Below are 12,220 nucleotides of genomic sequence, written 5' to 3' on the forward strand. Positions count from 1 at the left end.
GTAATCTTGAGATACCATAGACACGTATACAATGTTTCGACCTATCATGTCGACACATCTATATATATTTCGGAACAACCATAGACACTCTATATGTGAATGTTGGAGTTAGCTATACAGGGTTGAGGTTGATTCCAAAATATATATAGTTTGAGTTGTGATCAATACTGAGATACGTATACACTGGGTCGTGGATTGATTCAAGATAATATTTATCAATTTATTTCTGTACATCTAACTGTGGACAACTAGTTGTAGGTTACTAACGAGGACAGCTGACTTAATAAACTTAAAACATCAAAATATATTAAAAGTGTTGTAAATATATTTTGAACATACTTTGATATATATATATATATATATATATATATATATATATATATATATATATATATATATATATATATATATATATATATATATATATATATATATGTATATATTGTTATAGGTTCGTGAATCAACCAGTGGCCAAGTCTTACTTCCCGACGAAGTAAAAATCTGTGAAAGTGAGTTATAGTCCCACTTTTAAAATCTAATATTTTGGGATGAGAATACATGCAGGTTTTATAAATGATTTACAAAATAGACACAAGTACGTGAAACTACATTCTATGGTTGAATTATCGAAATCGAATATGCCCCTTTTTATTAAGTCTGGTAATCTAAGAATTAAGGAACATACACCCTAATTGACGCGAATCCTAAAGATAGATCTATTGGGCCTAACAAACCCCATCCAAAGTACCGGATGCTTTAGTACTTCGAAATTTATATCATATCCGAAGGGTGTCCCGGAATGATGGGGATATTCTTATATATATGCATCTTGTTAATGTCGGTTACCAGGTGTTCACCATATGAATGATTTTTATCTCTATGTATGGGATGTGTATTGAAATATGAAATCTTGTGGTCTATTGTTACGATTTGATATATATAGGTTAAACCTATAACTCACCAACATTTTTGTTGACGTTTAAAGCATGTTTATTCTCAGGTGAATACTAAGAGCTTCCGCTGTTGCATACTAAAATAAGGACAAGATTTGGAGTCCATGTTTGTATGATATTGTGTAAAAACTGCATTCCAGAAACTGATTTCGATGTAACATATTTGTATTGTAAACCATTATGTAATGGTCGTGTGTAAACAGGATATTTTAGATTATCATTATTTGATAATCTACGTAAAGATTTTTAAACCTTTATTTATGAAATAAAGGTTATGGTTTTTTTTAAAAATGAATGCAGTCTTTGAAAAACGTCTCATATAGAGGTCAAAACCTCGCAACGAAATCAATTAATATGGAACGTTTTTAATCAATAAGAACGGGACATTTCAGTTGGTATCAGAGCGTTGGTCTTAGAGAACCAGAATTTTGCATTAGTGTGTCTTATCGAGTTTGTTAGGATGCATTAGTGAGTCTGGACTTCGACCGTGTTTACTTGAAAAATGATTGCTTAACAAATTTTGTTGGAAACTCTATATTTTTAACATGTGAATATTATGTGATATATTAATCTCTTAACGTGTTTGATATTATGTGATAGATATCTACCTCTAGAACAAGTCCCATTGACTCATCTAATAATAATGAAGAGTCAAATGTAAATTGGAATGATTCGTGGACTGATTCACAAGTTCCCGAAGAGGAACCGGAAGAAGAGTCGGAACCGAAAGAAGAATCGGAACCGGAAGAAGAATCGGAACCGGATGAAGAAGTAGAACCGGTGGGGGAAATAATAAAACGGTTAAGTAAAATAAAATCCTCAACCAACCGACCAAGGTTAATTATGGTCAATGGTGTTTCCGCCAAGGAAGCAAAATATTGGGAGGATTACCAATTCTTCGATGAATCGGATTCCGACGAGAATTCCGATGATGTTATAGAAATTACCCCAACTGAATTTAAAAAGGCAAAAGAAAATAATAAGGGAAAGGGCATAAAAATAGAGAAATCTAATTCCAACCTCGATGAACTTTATATGTATCGTCAACCCCCGAAGTCCTTAAGTTGTAACAATGACCCGGGAACCTCTAAACCACCAGGTTTTTCTAAACGGTTGTGGAAAATGACAGTTAGTATTAGGGGAACATCATATATCCCTAGAAACTTGGCAAAACGAACCAAAACCGAAGAAGAAGAAACGAGCGAGTCGGAATAAGATAGTTGTATTCGTGTGGTGTAATATATGTAATATAGTGTTCTTATGCTTTATGATATATGTAAAAATTGCTTGTATTAATAAGTATTTTTTTATGAATCTAACTCTTGTCTATTTTACAGTTTAAAAACACAAAATGGATAGACAACCCAATATTTTAAGAGACCTACCCGGAGACATGATTGATGAAATCTTGTCTAGAGTCGGCCAGAATTCCTCGGCACAACTATTTAAGGCGAGATCAGTTTGTAAGACATTCGAAGAACGTTCCAAGAATGTCTTGGTTTATAAGAGACTTTCGTTTGAAAGATGGGGGATATCACATTGGGAAACCCATAAGTTACGATGTGTTTACTTTGACGCATATATTGCGGGGAACCCAAATGCTATTTTACGCAACGGGTTAAGAAATTATTTTGACTCAATATATCCGAATATTGGACTTCGTGATTTAGAAAAAGCGGCTAACATGCAACATAAAGAAGTATGTTATGCTTACGGATTAGTAATGTTCGCTTCTCACCAAAGTGAGAACAAGAACATCGGGCTACAACTATTAAACAAAACGTTTCCACAAGTGACGGAGTCGGTAATTGGGGTAAGAAATGAGGTTTTTAGATTATTACGGGACTGTTGGACATTACGTAACCCTCGTCCCTTTGACGACGTTACAACACGCTGTCTTATCAATGACCATAACGGTTATGTTCTACAAGACCAAGGATGGGAAGTAGTCCTAGTAAAACCAGAATGCATGACTTGTTTCTGGACGTATGAATTACGTGTCTTTATTGCCTTTGCTGAACGACTTGTGTACTAGCTAGAATTATCTTCACAACTATCTTGTATCAAAGTTATTGTGTGCTATATTTCATGCTTTATGTAAAATAAGCGGTATTGTAAGTTTGTAAAATATTGTATAAAAGTTTGAACGCGAAATATTATTATAATCAGTTTTTCATATAGAATTGTAGTAGTTGAATTGTATATTAGCTACTAAGTATGAACTTAACGGGTAGGTACTACCCGAATTTAAACTTATAAAACGCTAATATGAAGAAAAAGTTTTATAAATGAGTTCATATTATGCTACGAAATACTATTAACTACTCTTAAATATTCTGTATGATTAACTTGTTCCATTTGACTATTTTGAAGGAAATGGCACCGACTACTCGACACACCGTGAATATGAATGAAGAGGAATTCCGTACTTTTCTAGCTTCAAACATAGCCGCAGTACAGGCTGCGCTACATACCAACAATAACCTTGGATCTAGCAGTACATGAAATCGTGTAGGATGCACCTACAAAGAATTCACTGCCTGCAAACCTTTGGAATTTGATGGAACCGAAGGACCGATCGGATTGAAACGGTGGACCGAGAAGGTCGAATCGGTGTTTGCCATAAGTAAGTGTACTGAAGAGGACAAAGTGAAGTACGCTACGCATACCTTCACAGGTTCTGCGTTAACATGGTGGAATACCTATCTAGAGCAAGTGGGACAAGACGATGCGTACGCACTACCGTGGTCAGCATTCAAGCACTTGATGAACGAGAAGTACCGTCCCAGAACCGAGGTCAATAAGCTCAAGACAGAACTTAGAGGGTTACGAACCCAAGGATTTGATATTACCACGTACGAAAGACGATTCACAGAATTGTGCCTATTGTGTCCGGGAGCATTCGAAGATGAGGAAGAGAAGATCGACGCATTTGTGAAAGGATTACCGGAAAGAATCCAAGAAGATATAAGTTCACACGAGCCCGCCTCTATACAACAGGCATGTAGAATGGCTCACAAACTAGTGAACCAGATTGAAGAAAGAATTAAAGAACAGACTGCTGAAGAGGCCAATGTGAAGCAAGTCAAAAGAAAGTGGGAGGAAAACGGTGATAAGAATCACCAATACAACAACAACAGCAATTACAACAATAATCGCAACAATTATCCCAACAATCGCAACATCAATCGCAACTACAACAAACGGCCCAACAACAACAACAACAACAACAACAACAGCAACAGCAACTACAACAATCATCCCAACAACAATAATAACCGCAACAACAACAACAATCAGAAGCAGCTATGCCAAAGGTGTGAAAAGTATCACTCGGGGTTCTGCACCAAATTTTGCAACAAGTGTAAAAGAAATGGTCATAGCGCGGCGAAGTGTGAGGTCTACGGACCAGGGGTTAATAGAACGAAAGGAACAAATGGTGTCGGAACGAGTAATGGCGGAGCAAGTAGTGTCGGAGCAAGTTATGCCAATGTAGTTTGTTATAAATGTGGAAAACTGGGCCACATTATTAGAAATTGCCCAAACCAGGAGAACACGAATGGACAAGGCCGCGGAAGAGTTTTCAATATTAATGCGGCAGAGTCACAGGAAGACCCGGAGCTTGTTACGGGTACGTTTCTTATTGACAATAAATCTGCTTACGTTTTATTTGACTCGGGTGCGGATAGAAGCTATATGAGTAGAGATTTTTGTGCTAAATTAAGTTGTCCATTGACGCCTTTGGATAGTAAATTTTTACTCGAATTAGCAAATGGTAAATTAATTTCAGCAGATAATATATGTCGGAATCGAGAAATTAAACTGGTTAGCGAAACATTTAAGATTGATTTGATACCAGTAGAGTTAGGGAGTTTTGATGTGATAATCGGTATGGACTGGTTGAAAGAAGTGAAAGCAGAGATCGTCTGTTACAAAAATGCAATTCGCATTATACGAGAAAAAGAAAAACCCTTAATGGTGTACGGAGAAAAGGGCAACACGAAGCTACATCTTATTAGTAATTTGAAGGCACAAAAACTAATAAGAAAAGGTTGCTATGCTGTTCTAGCACACGTCGAGAAAGTACAAACTGAAGAAAAGAGCATCAATGATGTTCCCATTGCAAAAGAATTTCCCGATGTATTTCCGAAAGAATTACCGGGATTACCCCCACATCGATCCGTTGAATTTCAAATAGATCTTGTACTAGGAGCTGCACCAATAGCTCGTGCTCCTTACAGACTCGCACCCAGCGAGATGAAAGAACTGCAAAGCCAATTACAAGAACTTTTAGAGCGTGGTTTCATTCGACCAAGCACATCACCGTGGGGAGCTCCTGTTTTGTTTGTCAAGAAGAAAGATGGTACATTCAGGTTGTGTATCGACTACCGAGAGTTGAACAAACTTACCATCAAGAACCGCTACCCACTACCGAGAATCGACAACTTATTTGATCAACTACAAGGCTCGTCTGTTTATTCAAAGATTGACTTACGTTCCGGGTATCATCAAATGCGGGTGAAAGAAGATGATATTCCAAAGACTGCTTTCAGAACACGTTATGGTCATTACGAGTTTATGGTCATGCCGTTTGGTTTAACTAATGCACTAGCTGTGTTCATGGACCTTATGAACCGAGTGTGTGGACCATACCTTGACAAGTTTGTCATTGTTTTCATTGATGACATACTTATTTACTCAAAGAATGACCAAGAACACGGTGAACATTTGAGAAAGGTGTTAGAAGTATTGAGGAAGGAAAAACTGTACGCTAAGTTTTCAAAGTGTGCATTTTGGTTAGAAGAAGTTCAATTCCTCGGTCACATAGTGAACAAAGAAGGTATTAAGGTGGATCCGGCAAAGATAGAAACTGTTGAAAAGTGGGAAACCCCGAAAACTCCGAAACACATACGCCAGTTTTTAGGACTAGCTGGTTACTACAGAAGGTTCATCCAAGACTTTTCCAGAATAGCAAAACCCTTGACTGCATTAACGCATAAAGGGAAGAAATTTGAATGGAAGGATGAACAAGAGAAAGCGTTTCAGTTATTGAAGAAAAAGCTAACTACGGCACCTATATTGTCATTGCCTGAAGGGAATGATGATTTTGTGATTTATTGTGACGCATCAAAGAAAGGTCTCGGTTGTGTATTAATGCAACGAACGAAGGTGATTGCTTATGCCTCTAGACAATTGAAGATTCACGAGCAAAATTATACGACGCATGATTTGGAATTAGGCGCGGTTGTTTTTGCATTAAAGACTTGGAGGCACTACTTATATGGGGTCAAAAGTATTATATATACCGACGACAAAAGTCTTCAACACATATTTAATCAGAAACAACTGAATATGAGGCAACGTAGGTGGATTGAATTGTTGAATGATTACGACTTTGAGATTCGTTACCACCCGGGGAAGGCAAATGTGGTAGCCGATGCCTTGAGCAGGAAGGACAGAGAACCCATTCGAGTAAAATCTATGAATATAATGATTCATAATAACCATACTACTCAAATAAAGGAGGCGCAACAAGGAGTTTTAAAAGAGGGAAATTTAAAGGATGAAATACCCAAAGGATCGGAGAAGCATCTTAATATTCGGGAAGACGGAACCCGGTATAGGGCTGAAAGGATTTGGGTATCAAAATTTGGAGATATGAGAGAAATGGTACTTAGAGAAGCTCATAAAACCAGATACTCAATACATCCTGGAACGGGGAAGATGTACAAGGATCTCAAGAAACATTTTTGGTGGCCGGGTATGAAAGCCGATGTTGCTAAATACATAGGAGAATGTTTGACGTGTTCTAAGGTCAAAGCTGAGCATCAGAAACCATCAGGTCTACTTCAACAACCCGAAATCCCAGAATGGAAATGGGAAAACATTACCATGGATTTCATCACTAAATTGCCAAGGACTGCAAGTGGTTTTGATACTATTTGGGTAATAGTTGATCGTCTCACCAAATCAGCACACTTCCTGCCAATAAGAGAAGATGACAAGATGGAGAAGTTAGCACGACTGTATTTGAAGGAAGTCGTCTACAGACGTGGAATACCAATCTCTATTATCTCTGATAGGGATGGCAGATTTATTTCAAGATTCTGGCAGACATTACAGCAAGCATTAGGAACTCGTCTAGACATGAGTACTGCCTATCATCCACAAACTGATGGGCAGAGCGAAAGGACGATACAAACGCTTGAAGACATGCTACGAGCATGTGTTATTGATTTCGGAAACAGTTGGGATCGACATCTACCGTTAGCAGAATTTTCCTACAACAACAGCTACCATTCAAGCATTGAGATGGCGCCGTTTGAAGCACTTTATGGTAGAAAGTGCAGGTCTCCGATTTGTTGGAGTGAAGTGGGGGATAGACAGATTACGGGTCCGGAGATTATACAAGAAACTACCGAGAAGATCATCCAAATTCAACAACGGTTGAAAACCGCCCAAAGTCGACAAAAGAGCTACGCTGACATTAAAAGAAAAGATATAGAATTTGAAATTGGAGAGATGGTCATCCTTAAAGTTGCACCTTGGAAAGGCGTTGTTCGATTTGGTAAACGAGGGAAATTAAATCCAAGGTATATTGGACCATTCAAGATTATTGATCGTGTCGGACCAGTAGCTTACCGACTTGAGTTACCTCAACAACTCGCGGCTGTACATAACACTTTCCACGTCTCGAATTTAAAGAAATGTTTTGCTAAAGAAGATCTCACTATTCCGTTAGATGAAATCCAAATCAACGAAAAACTTCAATTCATCGAAGAACCCGTCGAAATAATGGATCGTGAGGTTAAAAGACTTAAGCAAAACAAGATACCAATTGTTATGGTTCGATGGAATGCTCGTAGAGGACCCGAGTTCACCTGGGAGCGTGAAGATCAGATGAAGAAGAAATACCCGCATCTATTTCCAGAAGATTCGTCAACACCTTCAACAGCTTAAAATTTCGGGACGAAATTTATTTAACGGGTAGGTACTGTAGTGACCCGAACTTTTCCATGTTTATATATATTAATTGAGATTGATATTTACATGATTAAATGTTTCCAACATGTTAAGTAATTAAACTTGTTAAGACTTGATTAATTGAAATATGTTTCATATAGACAATTGACCATCCAAGTTGACCGGCGATTCACGAACGTTAAAACTTGTAAAAACGACATGACGATATATATATAGATATACATATGGTTAACATGAGATTATGATAAGTAAGTATCTCCATAAGTATATTAACAATGAGTTACATACATATAAACAAGACTACTAACTTAAGGATTTCGAAACGAGACATATATGTAACGATTATCGTTGTAACGACATTTAAATGAATATATATCATATTAAGATATATTAATATATCATAATATCATGATAATATAATAATTTAAAATCTCATTTGATATTATAAACATTGGGTTAACAACATTTAACAAGATCGTTAACCTAAAGGTTTCAAAACAACACTTACATGTAACGACTAACGATGATTTAACGACTCAGTTAAAATGTATATACATGTAGTGTTTTAATATGTATTTATACACTTTTGAAAGACTTCAATACACTTATCAAAATACTTCTACTTAACAAAAATGCTTACAATTACATCCTCGTTCAGTTTCATCAACAATTCTACTGGTATGCACCCGTATTCGTACTCGTACAATACACAGCTTTTAGATGTATGTACTATTGGTATATACACTCCAATGATCAGCTCTTAGCAGCCCATGTGAGTCACCTAACACATGTGGGAACCATCATTTGGCAACTAGCATGAAATATCTAATAAAATTACAAAAATATGAGTAATCATTCATGACTTATTTACATGAAAACAAAATTACATATCCTTTATATCTAATCCATACACCAACGACCAAAAACACCTACAAACACTTTCATTCTTCAATTTTGTTCATCTAATTAATCTCTCTCAAGTTCTATCTTCAAGTTCTAAGTGTTCTTCATATATTCTACAAGTTCTAGTTACATAAAATCAAGAATACTTTCAAGTTTGCTAGCTCACTTCCAATCTTGTAAGGTGATCATCCAACCTCAAGAAATCTTTATTTCTTACAGTAGGTTATCATTCTAATACAAGGTAATAATCATATTCAAACTTTGGTTCAATTTCTATAACTATAACAATCTTATTTCAAGTGATGATCTTACTTGAACTTGTTTTCGTGTCATGACTCTGCTTCAAGAACTTCGAGCCATCCAAGGATCCGTTGAAGCTAGATCCATTTTTCTCTTTTCCAGTAGGTTTATCCAAGGAACTTAAGGTAGTAATGAGGTTCATAACATCATTCGATTCATATATATAAAGCTATCTTATTCGAAGGTTTAAACTTGTAATCACTAGAACATAGTTTAGTTAATTCTAAACTTGTTCGCAAACAAAAGTTAATCCTTCTAACTTGACTTTTAAAATCAACTAAACACATGTTCTATATCTATATGATATGCTAACTTAATGATTTAAAACCTGGAAACACGAAAAACACCTTAAAACCGGATTTACGCCGTCGTAGTAACACCGCGGGCTGTTTTGGGTTAGTTAATTAAAAACTATGATAAACTTTGATTTAAAAGTTGTTATTCTGAGAAAATGATTTTTATTATTAACATGAAACTATATCCAAAAATTATAGTTAAACTCAAAGTGGAAGTATGTTTTCTAAAATGGTCATCTAGACGTCGTTCTTTCGACTGAAATGACTACCTTTACAAAAACGACTTGTAACTTATTTTTCCGACTACAAACCTATACTTTTTCTGTTTAGATTCATAAAATAGAGTTCAATATGAAACCATAGCAATTTGATTCACTCAAAACGGATTTAAAATGAAGAAGTTATGGGTAAAACAAGATTGGATAATTTTTCTCATTTTAGCTACGTGAAAATTGGTAACAAATCTATTCCAACCATAACTTAATCAACTTGTATTGTATATTATGTAATCTTGAGATACCATAGACACGTATACAATGTTTCGACCTATCATGTCGACACATCTATATATATTTCGGAACAACCATAGACACTCTATATGTGAATGTTGGAGTTAGCTATACAGGGTTGAGGTTGATTCCAAAATATATATAGTTTGAGTTGTGATCAATACTGAGATACGTATACACTGGGTCGTGGATTGATTCAAGATAATATTTATCAATTTATTTCTGTACATCTAACTGTGGACAACTAGTTGTAGGTTACTAACGAGGACAGCTGACTTAATAAACTTAAAACATCAAAATATATTAAAAGTGTTGTAAATATATTTTGAACATACTTTGATATATATATATATATGTATATATTGTTATAGGTTCGTGAATCAACCAGTGGCCAAGTCTTACTTCCCGACGAAGTAAAAATCTGTGAAAGTGAGTTATAGTCCCACTTTTAAAATCTAATATTTTGGGATGAGAATACATGCAGGTTTTATAAATGATTTACAAAATAGACACAAGTACGTGAAACTACATTCTATGTTTGAATTATCGAAATCGAATATGCCCCTTTTTATTAAGTCTGGTAATCTAAGAATTAGGGAACAGACACCCTAATTGACGCGAATCCTAAAGATAGATCTATTGGGCCTAACAAACCCCATCCAAAGTACCGGATGCTTTAGTACTTCGAAATTTATATCATATCCGAAGGGTGTCCCGGAATGATGGGGATATTCTTATATATATGCATCTTGTTAATGTCGGTTACCAGGTGTTCACCATATGAATGATTTTTATCTCTATGTATGGGATGTGTATTGAAATATGAAATCTTGTGGTCTATTGTTACGATTTGATATATATAGGTTAAACCTATAACTCACCAACATTTTTGTTGACGTTTAAAGCATGTTTATTCTCAGGTGAATACTAAGAGCTTCCGCTGTTGCATACTAAAATAAGGACAAGATTTGGAGTCTATGTTTGTATGATATTGTGTAAAAACTGCATTCCAGAAACTGATTTCGATGTAACATATTTGTATTGTAAACCATTATGTAATGGTCGTGTGTAAACAAGATATTTTAGATTATCATTATTTGATAATCTACGTAAAGCTTTTTAAACCTTTATTTATGAAATAAAGGTTATGGTTTTTTTTAAAAATGAATGCAGTCTTTGAAAAACGTCTCATACAGAGGTCAAAACCTCGCAACGAAATCAATTAATATGGAACGTTTTTAATCAATAAGAACGGGACATTTCACCTAAAATGGGTGATCATCGATGAGTGCTACTTGATGAAGCACATAAGTCAGAGTATTCGCGCGACGAAAATGTATCTTGATTTGAGGAAAGAGTATTGGTGGCCGGGCATGAAACGTGTTGTTGTTAAGTATGTTGAACAATGCGTCATGTGTTTGCAAGTGAAAGCCGAACACCAAAAGCCGTATGGTAAGTTACAACCGTTAGAAATCCCGAAATGGAAATGGGAGTACATTACCATGGATTTCATTACAAAATTACCAAAGACAGGCGAGAACCCAATTTGACTCGATTTGGGTAATAGTTGATTGATTGACGAAGAGTGCCTTGTTTCTTCCCATCCGGGAAGCGATATCATCGGAGACTTTAGCTAAATTGTTTATCAAGGAGGTGATAGCTAGACACGGGGTTCCTATATCTATTATTTCAGATCGAGATACCCGTTTCACATCTCGGTTTTGGGAGAAGTTTCATGAAGATATGGGTACACAATTGAAATTGAGCACGGCGTATCATCCTTAAATGGACGGTCAAACCGAATGTACTAATCAAACTTTGGGGGATATGTTACGGGCGTGTATTATTGATATCAGTGGTAGTTGGGATGAGCACTTGCCTTTGGTGGAATTTTCGTAAAATAATAGTTTTCATACTAGTATCGGGATGCCACCTTATGAGATGCTTTATGGGCGGAGGTGTCGAACTCCGATTTGTTGGGGTGAAATTGGTCAAAGAGAAATCGAGAGTATCAATTTGGTTTTAGAGATGAATAGTAAGATTGATATGATTCAGGCTCATTTGAAAAAGGCTCAAGATAGACAAAAGTCGTATGCCGACAAGCGTAGGCGAATGATCGAATTCCAAGAAGGTGACATGGTGATGCTTAAGGTTTCGCCATGGAAAGGTATTATTCGGTTTCGAAAACGGGGAAAGTTAGCTCCTCGGTTTATTGGGCCATTCAAGGTTTTAGCTCGTGTTGGTGAAGTCACGTATCGTTTGGAATTACCCGAAG

Source organism: Rutidosis leptorrhynchoides, chromosome 9, assembly GCF_046630445.1.
Source record: "Rutidosis leptorrhynchoides isolate AG116_Rl617_1_P2 chromosome 9, CSIRO_AGI_Rlap_v1, whole genome shotgun sequence".
NCBI classification, from domain to species: Eukaryota; Viridiplantae; Streptophyta; class Magnoliopsida; order Asterales; family Asteraceae; genus Rutidosis; species Rutidosis leptorrhynchoides.